Below are 16510 nucleotides of genomic sequence, written 5' to 3'. Positions count from 1 at the left end.
AGTATGCATCAGGAGTAAACAATAAAGCTCAAAACTTGTAGACAACATCGACATTTCACATTTACATTATTATGAATATTTTCTTTGAGAAAAGACTCAAAAGGAGCTGACTGTGGTAAGCATCAAGTAACACCACAAAAGATGAAACTGATTACATTTTAACAGGCATGAAATGACTCATTACTGATAGGGTAGTCATTGCTGAATCATCTGTCTATATACAATCAGACTACTAACTTGTTAGAGCAAAGGACAAAATGAATACAGTGCTAGAAGAATAACAAAAATGAGAAGATATGGTACACGGTGAAAATGAGTCCATCTTGACATTTTAATAGAACTTATTGATGATGAAAAAATGGGACATGGATGGGATAAAAGACAAAGACAGAGATGACAATAATTTCACATAGAAACTTAACTGATAAGTTAATTGCCATAATAATCAGCAAATACTTGACCTACTTAAAAAGATAGAGTTCTGAACCTAAAGTCAGGAAAAACCTGAGTTTAAACAGCCTCAGACACTTACCAGTTGTGTAATCCTGGGCAAGTCACTTAACCTCTGCCTGCCTCAATTTCAGCCTTTGAAAAATCAGAATGATAATAGCATCTACCTCCCAAGGCTGATATGAAGATGAAATTTTTAAAGCATTTTTCAAACATTAAAGTGCTGGCAGTATTCATTACTATTATTTATTAAATGGGTCAGCCAAGTCCAAACTGGCTAAGAGGATGAACCAGTTCATAAAATCTTATAGATTATGAGCAGTTCTGCCTTGTAAAACAGAGAGAGGCTATGGAAGGTAATGCCAGTTTATATGAAAATTTGGCAAAAGATAGTGATGCAAAGGATATATGAAAATAGACAGACAATAAACAGAAGAAAAATGGAAAAGATGTGCAAAAATCTCTTTATAACAAAACAACTTTTTTACCATCAAGGTCTGGAACAACTACCACATTCTAATATCACCATCCTGGTATTTAGAAAGAAAATTGAAATGACATTAAGTAGAACAAAAATGGCTAGATCTATATCCAGCCAAGTATGTAGCAAATACAGCAACAACAACAACAGCAAAAGGCAGATTTGGGGAGGGAATAAGTGTAGTATAATTTTGGTGTCTGGTAGAATTTGGATTTCTGTATCAAGGCTTGAAATACAGGAATAGGGGCAGGGAGGTAGTACAGTGGATGAAGCATCAGAACTGGAAGAGGGAGGACCTGGATTCAAATATGACCTCAGATACTTCCTAGCTGTGTGACCCCAGATAAATTACTTAATCCTGATTGCCTGGTCCTAGCCATTCTTCTGTCTTACAATTGATCCTAGGACAGGAGGAGGTAAGGGTTTAAAAATAAATAAAACAACAAGGTTCTCATCTATGGCTAGAGTACACCTCACCAGGGCTAGTAAGAAAGTATTTATCTGGAGTTTTGCATATTCTAATTAAAAAGAGATTAAATAGAAAAGGAACAGGGGAGGGAGGAACTTATCTAGAATACATGCCAAGTTAGATACTAGAGAGAGGAGCAGGTAAAACAAAAGAAGAGACCTAGTGATACAGATGCCCAGAATTTACAGTAAATGATCTCCAAGAAAGGAGGGAAGAATAGGATCCTTGGGATAAAAAAAAAAAGAATATAGATGTCTATATATAAGTGCAAAGATCATCAGTAAATTGGTATTCAACAAGGTAAATTGGAGCTCTCAGGCTTTAAAGGCAAATTTGGCCTTTGATGATCTTTGAAAGATCTTGGAGGAGAAAAGTCCTTGTACACCTGGGGAAAGGAAAATACCATCCTGATTTTTTTTTTAAAGGAAACAGTTTGCTGTCTATAAACTACAACTGGACTTTTGTTCCTAGAAAATTTTTAGAATATAATTTTTTTTAAACCCTTACAATCTTGGAATCAGTACTGTGTATTGGTTCCCAAACAGAAGAGTGGTAAGGAAGGGCTAGGCATTGGGTGTTAAGTGGCTTGTCCAGGGTCAACCAGCTGGTAGGTATCTGAGGCCACATTTGAACGCAGGCCTTCCTGACTCCAGGCCTGGCATTCCACACAATGCAGCCCCTGGATGCTGCCAGGACATAGATGAGACCATTATAAAGTCAAGCTGACAGGAGAACAGTGGCTGAGGGCCATGAGTGCTAAGAAAAGGAATTGGATTTTACTTAGAAGGCAATAGGGAACCACAGAAGGTATTTGAGCAGAGCAGTGACATCACCAGATCAATCAATATGGAAATTTATTCTGGCAGTCACATAAAGGACATTTTGGAGGAGGAAAGAGACCATGGCAATAGACCGGGTAAGTGGCAATCAGGGTCTAGATTATAGTAGGGGCCATGAGAATTAGAATAGCCCCTTCCACATTAAAACCCTTGAAATATCTAAAGACCGCCATTCTTTCCCAAAAATGTTCTCTTCTACAGAATAAATGTTCCTAATTTCTTCAGGAATGCTTTAGAGACATGTTATGGAGGTGGAACCAATAGGGCTTGGGAATTGATTACAGATGAGACTTAAGTAGATGAAAGGCTGGTTGAACGGATGTATTACTGACAGACATACTGAGGCAGGAGCAGGTTTGGGGAAAGGATAATGAGTTCAGTGTGGGACTCCTCGGATTTGAAGTGCCAGTGAAGCATCCAGGTGGAAACGTCCTGAGGGAGGTTAGACATGCAGGTCTGGAGCCACAAAGCAAACTCAACTGGAGAAATGTGGGTTTGTGAGTCATCTGTGTAGAGGTGGTAGTTAAAAGCTGTGGGAGGGAAAGTAAAGGAAGAGAATGTAGAGAGAGAAGAGGGCCAAGGACAGACCCTTGGGGAACACCCACGTGAAGGCTCTGGGAAGAGGCTGAGGCAAGAAAAGGAAGCCAAACCAGAACAACAATTTATACAATGAACACAAGAAGGGGAAGGAGAACAACAGCGGATGGCTTCAGCTATGATCCATGGAATGACCAGTTGTGATTTCAGAGGACTTGACAGATAGTACAGAAAGAGGTATATATTTTTAAAGGAGGCCAATTTGTGAGTTTTTTTATTTATTTGGTTTACCTAATCATATTTTGTTACAAGAAAAGATGCTGCTTGGTGGTGGTGGTGGCAGTGATGGCAAGTCAATGAGAAGTGACCGTATAAAAAAAGATACAAAACATATTTTCAGAATTAAAAAATATTAATAAGGAGCCAGTCAGCAAAGAAGGCAGAGAGAAGGGAGGAGAACCAAGAGGGAGGCGTGGCACTGAAGCCAAGGAAGGAGGATTGTCCAGTAGAAGGGAGTAAATCTGCATTGTATTGTTGAATTCAATAATTTAGAGGGAAGATATTGCGAACCTGAAAAAGTTCCCATTGGAAGTTCATCTTGGGGAATATCAGAGTCGTGGAGCTCTTGAGTAATAATGTCTAACCAGTTCCCCCAGTTCTTTTAGGCATAAATCAAAACCAGTTCTGGCCATTTTGGAGGTGGTAGGAGTAGGGGGAGTTGAGGTGAGAATGAGGGGTCCTGGATATGTCCTACTTTGATTTGCTTCCTCTTTAATAATCAGGTGAACATTCTCCTAGAGCCTGAGATGAAATTCTGTCACCCATTCCTTCAGCTCTCTTGATAATGCTCATTCTTCCTCCTCTACTTTCCAGCTAGGGATTTGACAGAGACAGTTTTTCATTAAGTATTCCACAGATCCCAGTCTTCAGTGTAATGTGACCAAAGGCTCAATGAGAAAATAATGATGGTGGCAACGTTTTTTCCTCTGAAATAATAAGTGTGGAATTGACATATATATCAAAACTACATAATGTATGACACTTCTTCAGTGTGAATAATGACTTAGTTTCCTAAGCAAAATAGCTGCTCCAAAATGTCCCTAACCCTTCCCCACTTGATCCCAGAGGAATTTTTTCCCTTCTAGTTCTTCCTAGAAGCGACCACTCCAGTAACCAGCATTTGGGGTTCTATGTATACATTGCAAACCCCAGAATGTTGTGTGGCAAAATGGGCTTGGGAACCTCATGGGAAGGGCCCTACCCCTGATTGCAGTTATTTTTTCAGGCCCCCCAGGATCTTGTTTAGGGGTGGTCTTTATTTTAGGAGCACCATGGTGATTAAAGAGAGCCCTTCATGCATATTACCAGAGCTAACTGGAGAACCTCTGTTCAGCCAAGTGACTTCTTATTGGGTTCAGGGAGGAGACCCTTTGGTTGAGACTGGGAGAGTGAAAGAGAACATGATATGAGGCAACAGCAGCAGAGAATGGTCATGATGGTCAGAGTTAAACAGAGGAACTGCAATGGTGATGGAACTCCTTCCTGGACTGGCTGCTGATTTTGCTTGCCCTGATCAAAGATGGGTAACCATTAGCTATTTAAGGTCAAAGGTCTAGAAAGCTGGGACTAAAAGAAGTCCTAGCATTCCTGAGCCTAGTTCACAGTAAATCCTGGAAGCCATAGTCCTCCACTCATTGAAATGAGACCCTGGACCTGGAGTTTCCACTTTGGCACCTGATGACCAGGTGAGTTGGGAATCCTGAGAGAAGATGTCTGTAGTATTCCTTTGCCAGCTGGTTCAAGGGCTCAGTCTGTAGAGGTCTCAGAGTTCCTGGATCACAGTTTATCCTAGGTTTAAATTTGAGGGATAAATTTCAGGGCTTAAAGGGAACAGAGAGCTCGGGGCAGCCACTTCTTTGGTTACTAAGTATTATTCACTTATTGAGTACATGCTATGAGTAAAAACACCAAAGCATCCCAACTTGTATGTTGGCTTCTGTGGGGAACCAACTCCATTAAGCCAACATTGCATGACTAAGAACTCACTGAAAAATAACAAGTTCAAAAGGCAACTGAGTTTGTTAGTGGGTGGAGTCTCAGAACTAAATTGTGATTAGCTCAATCTACAAATCTACCCACCACCATGACCCCAGGCTAGTTCTCCTCTAGTTAGAGATGAAACTATATGATAGAAGATGTTGGACTCTCTATTTACCATAAAAAACATTTTCTATTTAGTGGTTGCATCCCAAGGGGATGTGTGCAATCTGTCTGGGTGACCTTTGGGCTGCCCAATGAGTCAAATACAGATGAAGAACTAAGATCCTGAAGTTTTAAATGCCTAACCCAATTTAACTGGTTATACTGGCAATAAATAAATAATACAACCAGAATTTGAACTGAATGCTCTGACTCCAAATCCAGCACTTTTCACTATGCTTCCTATATATGATTGTTGTTGTTTGGTCATTTCAGTCATGTCCAACTCTTTGTGACCTCATGGAGTTTTCTTGGCAAAGTTACTAGAGTGGTTTTGCCATTTCCTTCTCCAGTTAATTTTATAGATGAGGAAACTGAGGCAAGCAGGGGTAGGTGACTTGCTCAAGACTACACAGTCAGTAAGTGTCTGATACTGGATTTGAACTTATGAAGAAGAGTCTTACAAATTCCAAGCCCAATGCTCTATCTACTACCCACCTAACCCACCTCCCAAGATTCTTTATAATTATAGCATTTTCAATAAAAAGAGTGAATAAAGCATTTATTATGTGCAAAGCTCTAGGGATACGAATAGAAATTTGAGGCAATCCCTGCCTTCAGGGAACTCATGTTCTCATGGGGTATGATGCAGAAAAAACTTTAGCTATAAATCAGATGGAAAGAAGATCCAGGGGTTCTTGGGATATAGTAACAAAGCAGATGGTTGTCTCTTTTTTTCATGTCATTTCCACTGAAAAGATACTCAAAATTTCTGATGTGGAACCATTTAACATTGGATTGGCAGCACTGCTAGTGGGCTCAGGGTCCTGGGCTATCTCCATCAAGGTCCAAGGGGAGAAGGTGGTCAATGTCATGCACATGGTCTGACTTGCCTGGCACATGTCTCCTGTCTCTCTCATAGGTTGCTTTGCTTTTTCAGCTAGGCTGGCTTGACTTCCTAATTAGAAGTACCAAGGCAATGGAAAGGTGAATCTGAGAGACCTAGTACAATATACTGTAGCGAGTACCAAATAGGGAGAAGAATAGCAAAAGGAAAGACCAATAATTCTTGGGAGAGAATATCCAAGAAGATTGGCAGCAATATGGCCAATGGCCTCAGGATCTAGGGACAAAACAAAATGTACTATTTGGGAGGAAAGAAATAAAGCACTTCACAATTAATATTTCATTTGATCTTCTCAACATCCCTACAAGGTAGGTGCCCCTATTATTCTTTTTTACAGCTAAGGAACCTGAAGCAAACAGAGTTTAAGAGACTTGTGTGGAAAATGCTTTATTATAATTGTTTAGAAAACTTATTAATTATTATACTGTTTACCCAAAGCCACACAACTACAACTATCTGAGGCAGGATTTGAACTTAGGTGTTCCTGATAATTCTCTCCACTATGATACCTAGGTGCTGTTTAAATCTGAAATTATCTGAATCAGATTTGGAGTCAGGTCACCTGAGTTCAAATCTCAGATCTGCCACCTGTTACCTTGGGCACTCATTCACCTGGTGAATGTAAAATGAAGGGGAATTGACAAGATGACTTCTAAGGGCCCTTCTATTTCTAAATCTCTTATCCCTAGTGCATAAAGTATGGATAAAAAACAGAGTAAGCTATCTATTCTACCTCTCAGGGGGTAAATCTTATCTCCTAAGGGTTATTGAAACTTGGCAGAATGGGATTCATGTTTGGAAATTGGCTCTGGAATGGAATACCTTATTCAGAAGGGTGCAAATAGATAAAAGTGGGGTAGAGTAGCATTGTATAGTAAGAAAGAAACTTCTGTATGGAAATCCAGGAGCTTTGAGGTAGAAGGGTGTAGAACATGGTACAGGACATTTGTATCAAGAACAATGGAGGAAATATCAGAAAGGATATAAGGTATAGCATACCTGGACAGATGGAGGAATTCGATGAGGAGTTTAAGAACCAAATCATGGTCAGATGATCAGCACTCATTGAAATACAGAAAGGTCAGGAATAGAAACATGATAAAATAGTGATGGGAGTGGGAAGGAGGTAAAAAGTCTGCTAGATCAGAGTGTGGCATTCATTCTCTACCAAAACAAAGGGGCTGATAAATTTGTGACTTGCCCAAATGATTATTTTATACTTCAAAAGGAATGGGTCATGTTAAGAGAAAATGACCAGGTGAACTGCTATTCTGGACATGATTCTGACCAATGAGATTTAAGAAGTTGCTGAAGTAGAGTCTTGGGGGCTGGTTAACTATTCCATCATAAGAGTGACAGAGAAGGAAGAGAAAGCCAGCCAGAGACAGATGTACAATCTCATTTTAGGAGAACGGGTTTCAAAGAATTTAGAGAAAGGATAGTTGGTCATAGTGGCCAAATAGTTGAAATAAGTTGCAGATCTAGGATATTCCCAGCAGAGATGAGAATATCTCAGGAGTGCAATTCTAAAGATTCCAGCAGAAATTATTTGGATGAGGAAGAAAAAGAGTAGCTATCTAAAAAGACCAATGTATCAAGGGACCTGTTTCCCAGCTCATACTTTTAAAGGATATGGTTAGAATATGAATACCAGTCCTGTAAGAATTGTGTCAGGAGTGCTAAAGGCTAAGATGAAAGGAGGCTGGCTATGAATGCTAGGGACAACAAAAAGAATTTTTTAAAAGTCCTGTCTAGGGCAATTAAAGGATTTAAAAGGAATAAGACAGCTGTTTTGGCATGGGCAATATCATGATTGTAGACAATAGTGAGCTAGCTAAATGAAGGGCTTATTTTGCTTCTGTGTCTAAGGAACTACATGGCAGCCCAAATGAATATCTGTAGTCAGAAAAGCTTGGGTTTGAATCCTGCCTGTCTGACCTTGGGCAACATCCCCACCTCAGGGGAATAGTAACAGCATCTACCTCACCCAGTGGTTAATGAAAATGGATTAAGATAATCTGAATAAAGAGCTTTGCAAAACTTAAAGCCTATGTAGGTTAGCTATATATATATATATATATATATATATATATATATATATATATATATATAGTCTCCTCTGGGCAAGGTAAAGTAGTATAAGGTAGTAGGGATGGTTTCTGGTTGTTTTTTTACTAAGTGCTTAATAAATATTTGTTGACTGCCTGACTACAGAGGTTGAGGGGACATGACAGAGAAGAGACTCTAAACGAACATTCTAATGCAAATATTAACAACATGGCAATGGGTTTGAATCAAGAACACATCTGATACCCAGTGGAATCACAGGTCGGCTATGGGGGGTGGGGGGGAGGAAAAGAAAATGATCTTTGTCTTTAATGAATAATGCTTGGAAATGATCAAATAAAATATTATAAAATTAAAAAAAATTTGTTGAAATCAAATAAAACAAATCCACATTTCCTGAGTCTAAACCCAATGTTTTCTCAGGATACCATATTACTTCCTTCTCAAAAAGGTGCTTCTTGAAGGTGCTGGTGGTGTTGAAGAGCCCAAGGGGCTTTGCCAAAGGCCCTCCCAAAATCATGGGATCTTAAAATTAGAGTGGAAGACATCATCTGGTTCATCTCCCAACTTTTCCAGAGGCTCACATACCTATATCTCCTGGGGAAGGTGGCTGGATGAGTCAATGACTTCAACCAAACTAAGGGATCATGTTTCCCCCCTCTTTTCACAATCCCATTTATGTTCCTGAAACACAGGCAAAGCAGCAACCCCCCCCCCCAACTCCCATCTCACTCTACATCCCCCCACACCCCAGTCCAGGGTTGGAATTGTTATTCCATTTTCCCTTTCCTGGCTCTTACTGATAAGTACATCCTGCTGGATAAAAATACATCTGGCTTTACGGTAAAACCCTATCTCTGGAAATTGTCCAACACCAAACACCCAACCCTGGGGGCCCCCATGGCCTCTTGGACAACTGGTCTCTTACAGCAAACAGAACTAGCTAGGGGTGTGCAGGGCGCTAATTCTATTATTCAGTTCCATCCCAGAAACACTTATTAAGCACTTATTTTTCCCTTTCAAGGCCCTGGGCAAGCCTTGTGGGAGAAACAAAGATAACCAAGATCTGGTCAATGCACTCAAGGTGTTGGATACCTTAGAAACTCTGTGCCAGCTGGAGCTACCTCTCCATAAGGTTCACAGTCACAGAACAAAACTAATTAGAGAAGAGGGAGAGCCGAGCTGACCAGGTGAGAACAGGGGCTGGGTCACTGGCTTCCCCTGGGGCAGGTCACCTAAGAAGGTTCCCATGTGGAATAGGGGTTTATGGTGACATTTTCTTAAAATATGATCATTGTGTATTGGTGTTGTTAGGGGAAGCAGCTTGTGGGCTGTGCTTGCAGAACACAAATGTATGGTGAGGAAGGAAACAAGCATTTATTCACCTGCTAAGTGCAAGGCACTGTATTAAGCATCTTACACATATGATCTCATTTGATACTAATAACAACACTGGGAGGTAGGTGCTTTTATTATCCCTATTTTACAGATGAGGAAACTGAGGCAGACAGGTGATACATACAGCTAGTGTCTACCATTACAGGTAGACAATCTGTTCTTTCTAGTTGATGCAGAGAATAGAACCTTGAGTCAAGAAGACTTCCTGAGTTCAAATCTGACCTCAGACACTTACTAGCTATGTGACCTGTTTGCCTCAGTTTCCTCATCTGTAAAATGAGCTGGAGAAGGAAGTGGCCAACCACTCCAGGATCTTTGCCAAGAAAACCTCAAATGAGGTTATGAAGAGTTAGACAAAACTAAACAACTCTCTGGCTTCAGGTCCAGAACTTTATTCACTATGCCACCTCATTGGTGGAAACTCAATTTATTTTGCATTCTTTTTCAGGTTTAAATCCCATCATGTGGGTTTGCCATCTGCTCTGAGATACATTAAGGCAAACAGTCTGTGATTTTCTTCAAGCACTGGTCTGGCTCTGGCACTCCTCACCTCCATACGCTCCAGGGTGACACTATTTGCTAGGGTCAAATAGAAACTGTTCTGGTTGATATTTAAGATTTTCATGCCTTGGCCTCAGCCCATATAATCCTGATCTTCTTCAAGCTCTCAATGATCCACTCAAATGGGACTTGACACAAGACAGTCCATCTCCAGGCTCAGAGATCTGGAATGCACTCCCTCTTCACCTTCATGTCCTAGACTCCTTAGTGGACCTTAAAGTTAAACTCAAGAACCATTTTTCTATGAAGCCTTTAGTGATCCTGCCAATTATAAGTGGCTTCCCTGACAAAATTACCTTATTTTCATTTTGTAAATATTTTGTATTGGGCAGCTAGGTGGCACAGTAGATAGAGTAGGTCCTGGAGTTAGGAAGGTCCAAGTTCAAATTCAGTCTCAGACACTTACTAGCTATGTGACCCTGGGCAAGTAACCTTAGCTCTGTTTGATTCCGTTTTTTCTTCTGTAAAATGAACTGAAAAAGGAAATGGCAAGTCACTCCAGTATCTTTGCTAAGAAACTCCCCAATGGGGTCATAAAGAGTAGGACATGACTGAAATGACTGAATAATGCCAACAAATATTTTATTTATACTCATATAAGTATATGTTGCCTCTCCTGATGGACTATGAGTTTTTCAAGGCAGGACCCTTCAATTTTTTTTCTTTGTAAAATTGTGTGGTTTGATTTAACCTCTCTGAGTCTCAGTTCCCTCATCTATCAAATGGGTACAATATTTATAACACCAATCTCAAGGAGCCATAATGGGGAAAACACTTTATAAATCTTTAGGCATTATGTCATATTTTTATTACTGAAAGGCAAGCAATTGGGTGGCCTGCTGAATAGAGATCTGGAACTGAAATTAGGAAGACTTCAGTTCAAATTGAACCTTAGCTAACTTTCCAGCTATGTGACGCTATGCAAGTCACCTCTCATCTGTTCAATTGGAATTGTAATAGCACTTAACTCAGGGTTGTTGTGAGAATAAAATAAGATCTTTCTAAAGTGTTTTGAAAAACTTCAAATGCTATAGAAATGATAGCTATTATAATTATTGTTATTGTTGTTTTTTTTTATATGTCTTACTTGACCCAACTGGGGGTTTTCTTGGTAAAGATACTTGGTAGTTTAGCTCCTTTTATAAATGAGGAACTGAGGCAAACACGGGTTAGTGACTTGTCCAGGATCATAGTCAATATCCAAGGCCTGATTTGAACTCAGGAAGATAAATCTTCCTGATTCCAAGCATAATCCACTGAGCCACCTAGCTGCCACAATAATAATAGTTTTCAAAAGACACCCATCTTGTCTTGATTCTTTTTGGCAGAGGAGGGAGATGACAGACTGCTGGTCAAGCAAAACTCCATGCAGGGAGAGGGTGGTATTTGAACTGGACCCTAAAAGGTAAGTAATATATATTTTTCTATGTTGCATAAATTTTTTGAGTTACTATTTATTTTTAATACTTAACATAATATATAACATAATAATATAATACATACCATTTTAATAAATACATAATATGCTTTAATAAATAATAAATATGCTTATCCAAGAGAAACACATTCTTGTGTTAGTTATGTCCAAAAATCTCTCATTCTTTTTCCCTCCTCCCTCTCACCCCTTCCTCTTCCCCAACAAGGCAGGTAATAGGATATAGGTTGCACAGATATTATCATGTAATACATATTTCCCTGTTGGTCATGTTGGGAAATGAGATATATATTGCTTACACTAGAGAAAAATTCATGGAGGAAATAAAGTAAAGAATGGTGTGTTTTCATCTGAACTCAGACTCCATCTGTTCCTTCTAGGATGGTGGATATCCTCTTCCATCATGAGTCCCTTGGAGATGTCCTGGATCCTTGTCTTGTTGATAATAGTTAAGTCATTCATAGTTGTTCATCATACATTATTGTTGTTACTGTGTATATAATAATCTCTTGGTTCTGCTTCACTTCACTTTGCATCTCTTCATATATATCTTTTCAGGTTTTTTACTGATCATCTTGTTTGTCATTTCTTTTTTTTTTTTAACCCTTACCTTCCGTCAATACTGTGTATTGGCTCCAAGGCAGAAGAGTGGTAAGGGCTAGGCAATGGAGGTCAAGTGACTTGCTCAGGTCACACAGCTAGGAAGTGTCTGAGGCCAGATTTGAACCTAGGACCTCCCGTCTCTAGGCCTGTTTCTCAATCCACTGAGCTACCCAGCTGCCCCCTATTTGGCATTTCTTATGGCCCAAGAGTATTCCATTACAATCACATACCACAACTTGTTCAGTCATTCCCCAATTGATGGATATCCCTTCAATTTCCAGTTCTTTGCTACCCCAAATAGAGGTACTATAAATAGTTTAGACATATAATTTCTTTTCCTTGATATCTTTAGAAAATAAACCTATTGGTGGTATTACTAGGTCAAAAGTTAGAAACAGTTTTATAACTTTGAGTATAATTCCAGATTGCTCTCCAAAATGGTTGGATCAATTCATAGTTCCACCACCAACATATTAGTGTCCCTATTTTTCTACATCCCCTCCAACATTTGTCATTTTGCCCTTTTATTATTTTAGCCAATCTAATATGAGATGATAGCTCAGAGTCATTTTCATTTTCATTTCTCGAATCAATAATGAATTAGTGCATTTTCCCACAGTTTTATATATGTATATATACATACAAACACACACACACACACACACACATATATATCTTTGATTTATTTACCCAAAAACTGTCTATGCATATCTTTTGACCATTTATCAGTTGGGGAATGACTCATATTCTTATATACTTGACAAAGTTCTCTGTATATTTTAAATAAAAGACCTCTATCCAAGAAAATGTCTATAACTATTTCCTCTAATTTATCGCTTTTTTTTATCTTGGCTATATTAGTTTTATTTGTACAAAACCTTTTCAATTTAATGTATGCACAATTATTCATTTTACATCTTGTAATGCTTTCTGTCCCTTGTTTATTCACAAATTATTCTCTTATTCATAAATTTGATAGGCAGTATGTTCCTGATTCATCTGATTTGTTTATAATATTTCCCTTTATGGTTAGGTCATGTATCCATTTTGATCTTATCTTAGTAAATTGTGTAAGATATTGATCTATATCTGATTTCTGACAAATAGTGAATTCTTGTTCCAAAAACTTTTGTGAAACACATTGTTACTATAATCTTTTATAGCTGTTTGTTACATGTCTGTTCTATTCTGTTGATCTACTTTTCTATTTCTTAGCCAGCACCAGAGAATTTTGATAATGACTACTTTGTAATATAATATAATTATTTGAAATCTAGTACTCCTCTTTCCTTAACTCCCCCCCCCCCATTATTTCCTTTGATACTCTTGACCGTCAGTTTTTCCAAATGAATTTTATTATAATTTGTTTCTAGTTCAATAAAATAATTTTGGGCAATTTAATTTTTTAAGTAACATTCTTGTCATTTCCCACTGCATCTCCCACCTGAGTCTACCCCCTCCATAGAGCCTTCCCCTGTAACAAATAACTATAGGCAAGTAAAATCAACACATTGGCTGTGTTTGAAAATGTATACCTCATTCTGCTTCTACCTCTCTTAGAAGCAGAAGGTTTACTCTACCACTTACCTTGTGAAATCATGATTGGTCACTAGGTGGATCAGGGAAATCTTCCCAGATGATTTTGCCTTACATTACTATGGCCATTGTGAAAACAGGCCTTTTGGAACTGTGCACTTTGCCCTGAGTCTGTCTTTCCAAGTTCCTCTGAAATCTTCATATTCAACATTTCTTATAGCACAATAGGTGACCTGCAGGACAGAGTGCCAGGCTCACAGTCAGGAAGATCATTTTCCTGAGTTCAAATATGGTCTCAGACACTTCCTGGCTGTGTGACCCTGGGCAAGTCACATAACCCTGTATGCCTCAGTTTCCTCATTTGTAAAAGGAGCTGGAGGGGAAAATGGCAAACCACTCCAATATCTTTGCCAAGAAAACCTCAAATGACATCATGAAGATTTGGACACAACTGAAAATGACTTAATGGCAACAACATAGTTTCACTACATTCATTCATATGCCACAGTCATATGCAATTTTTCAACCATTCCCCAATCAATGGGCAGTAGTTCCTGCCCCTATTTTTCCTCTATTACAAGAGCTACTATAATTAATATTTTTAAATATAAAGGACTTTCCCCTCTGTCTTTTATCTTATAGAGTACATATACATACCCACTTGTGCTTTGTGGAGTCAGAGGCAATGTGCAATTTAGTGATTTGGGGGAGTATGATTTAGAATTGCTTTTCAGAAGCAATTGGACCAATTCATAGTTCTACCAACAGTAAGCCAATAATAATCAGAAATTTAGTAGGGAGAGCTGGGAAAGGGAAGAAATTCTAGATGAAATCAAGATTGAGTAAGACAAAAATGGGGGGAGATATGCTTAGGAGTTTGGTTTAATTGATCTGTGACACATGAAAGGAAGTAGGAGGACATAAGTTTGGAAAGGGAAGGAGGAACCAGATTGTGGGAGACCTTGAATGACAGGCTAAGAAGTTTAGACTTTAATAGGTTCTTCCTTGACTATATTAATTTCTGTGCTCTCTACCCTATAACTGTGTTCATCTTCACATAACTTAGACCATCTGCTTTTCTCTTAAGGGAAAGCTCCACAGTGCTTGATACCTAGTAGGTGCCTTAGAAATGCTTATTCCCCTTCCCTTCCCCCATATTGCCTGACACAAAGGTGCTTAAAGGTCTGTTGAATTGAATTGGTTCTTCAGCATCTCTTCCTATTCTATCAGATATCACCTCCTGTCCCATTCCTACTTCTGGTGACCCGCCCCCCCCCCCCCCCCTCCCAAGAAGCAGATCCCAGCTCAGATGCCAGGCCATTCTCTTTTCCTCTTAGGTTTGCACCCTACTCACCATTTCATGGCTCCATGTCTTAGAACTCTGATGTACCTTTGCAATTGAATGAACTCATCAATTGCCTGGGCTCAAGTCTTAGAGAACAGATTTTCACTTTTAGTAGGACCATCAATGGTTTAAACCAAAGGAAGTATTTCTTTTATTGGAAAATTGTATTTATTTAATTAATTAAGAATATTTTCCCATGGTTTCATGATTTATGTTCTTTCCCTCCCCTCCTCCCAACCTCCCTACTGTAGCCAACGAGCAATTCCACTGGGTTTTACATGTGTCATTGATCAAGACCTATTTCCATATTATTGATATTTGTACCAGGATGACCCTTTAGAGTCTACATCCCTAATCATATCCCATCAACCCAGATGATCAAGCAGTTGTTTTTCTTCTGTGTTTCTTCTCCCACAGTTCTTCCTCTGGTTGTGGATAGCATCTTTCTCATAAGTCTCAGAATTGTCCTGTTTCACTGCATTGCTGCTAGTAGAGAAGTCCATTACATTTGATTGGACCACAATGTATCCATCTCTGTGTATAATGCTCTAAACCAAAGGAAGTATTAATGGTGAGAAATGTAGGTCATCTAGTGGGCGGTACGGTACAGAATAAGTGATTGAAGGAAAGAATATTTACTAAGCACTTATGTGCCAAATGCTAGGGTTATAAACACCAAAGTCAGACAGTCGACGGCTTCAAGGAGCTTACATGTTGATAGGAGAAGACAGCATATATAGGGAAATTGCAGCCAGGAATGAGTGTCTTGGTCTGGGAAGTCATAGGGATGGTGGATAGAGTTATAAGATACACACACACCCTTTCTGGTAGTGATGACAGAATTAATTTTATTATAGTTCCCAGAGAAAGAAGTGAAAATGGGGGTGGAGGGTATAGAATAAGCATAACAGCAGAGTGGTTGGCAAGATAGCCAGGTTGGAATGTGAAGCTTCGTATTGTTGCTTACATAAGTTTTCTGTGCTCTTGGACTCATTAATTTGGGCAATTAGATGATGCAGCAGACAGAGTGCCAAGCTTGGAGTCGGGAAGACTTATCTTTCTTGATTCAAATCTAGCCTCAGACATTTATTAGCTGCGTGACTCTGAGCAAGTCACTGTACCCTCCTTGTCTCAGTTTCCTCATTTGTAAAAGGAGCTGGAGAAGGAAATGGCAAACTGTTCCAGTATGTTTGCCAAGAAAACCCCAAAAGAGGTCATGAAGAATCAAACGTGACTGAACAACAACTCATTAGTCAGGGAGACCCGGGTCCTAGCATGGGAGTCCCAAAGCTGAGTGGATTAAATCTCTGAGACTTGGCCTTTTAAAGTTTGGTGTCCTTGAAGGTCTAATGACAGGTTCAATGACACCAAGATATGAAATGTGAAGCATGGCTGGGCCAATTAGATAAAGTGGGTCACTGAAGCAGCATCAGATCCAGGCAAGAGGGGTTTGAGGGATTCAGAAGTGCTGAGCCATTCTGATTTTTTTTTTCTTTTTCACTGGGCAGGTGATGCTTCTCAGCCCAGCTCATAGCTACTTCTTAGGGCAGGCTGTGGGAAGTGGGGGAAGACAGGAGCTGACCCAAAAGACAGTCAAATTGGGAGGGAATGAAGGCAGAGGTCCAGAGAGTTGAGCCTGTTCAAGGAACAGGTTTCCTGCCTGTCCTGCTTTTCTTTTTTAAT

The 16510-nt window shown here is 39.4% G+C and overlaps 1 protein-coding gene across 6 annotated transcripts in view; it reads left to right on the top strand.

The window, feature by feature from the left end:
* Positions 1–1956: 1956 nt before the first annotated feature.
* LOC103096246 (endogenous retrovirus group K member 6 Gag polyprotein-like) overlaps positions 1957–16510 on the top strand; it is a 35302-nt gene continuing 20748 nt past the window's right edge. The window contains exons 1-5 of one of the 6 annotated variants that reach the window (XR_008915493.1): positions 1957–4521; positions 8974–9139; positions 11237–11313; positions 11724–11791; positions 15245–15398. The gene's annotated coding sequence lies outside the window, so the exon portion shown is untranslated. Of the gene's footprint in view, positions 4522–8301; positions 9140–9795; positions 11314–11723; positions 11792–15244; positions 15399–16510 lie in introns of those variants that run through there. The other 5 variants (XM_056813294.1, XM_056813293.1, XM_056813296.1 and 2 more) reach the window with 5 other exon arrangements.

The sequence above is a fragment of the Monodelphis domestica genome, chromosome 1 (genome assembly GCF_027887165.1).
Source record: "Monodelphis domestica isolate mMonDom1 chromosome 1, mMonDom1.pri, whole genome shotgun sequence".
Taxonomy (NCBI): Eukaryota; Metazoa; Chordata; class Mammalia; order Didelphimorphia; family Didelphidae; genus Monodelphis; species Monodelphis domestica.
The sequence above is the reverse complement of the archived record's forward strand: the minus strand, read 5'-3'. Positions and strand labels throughout refer to the sequence as shown.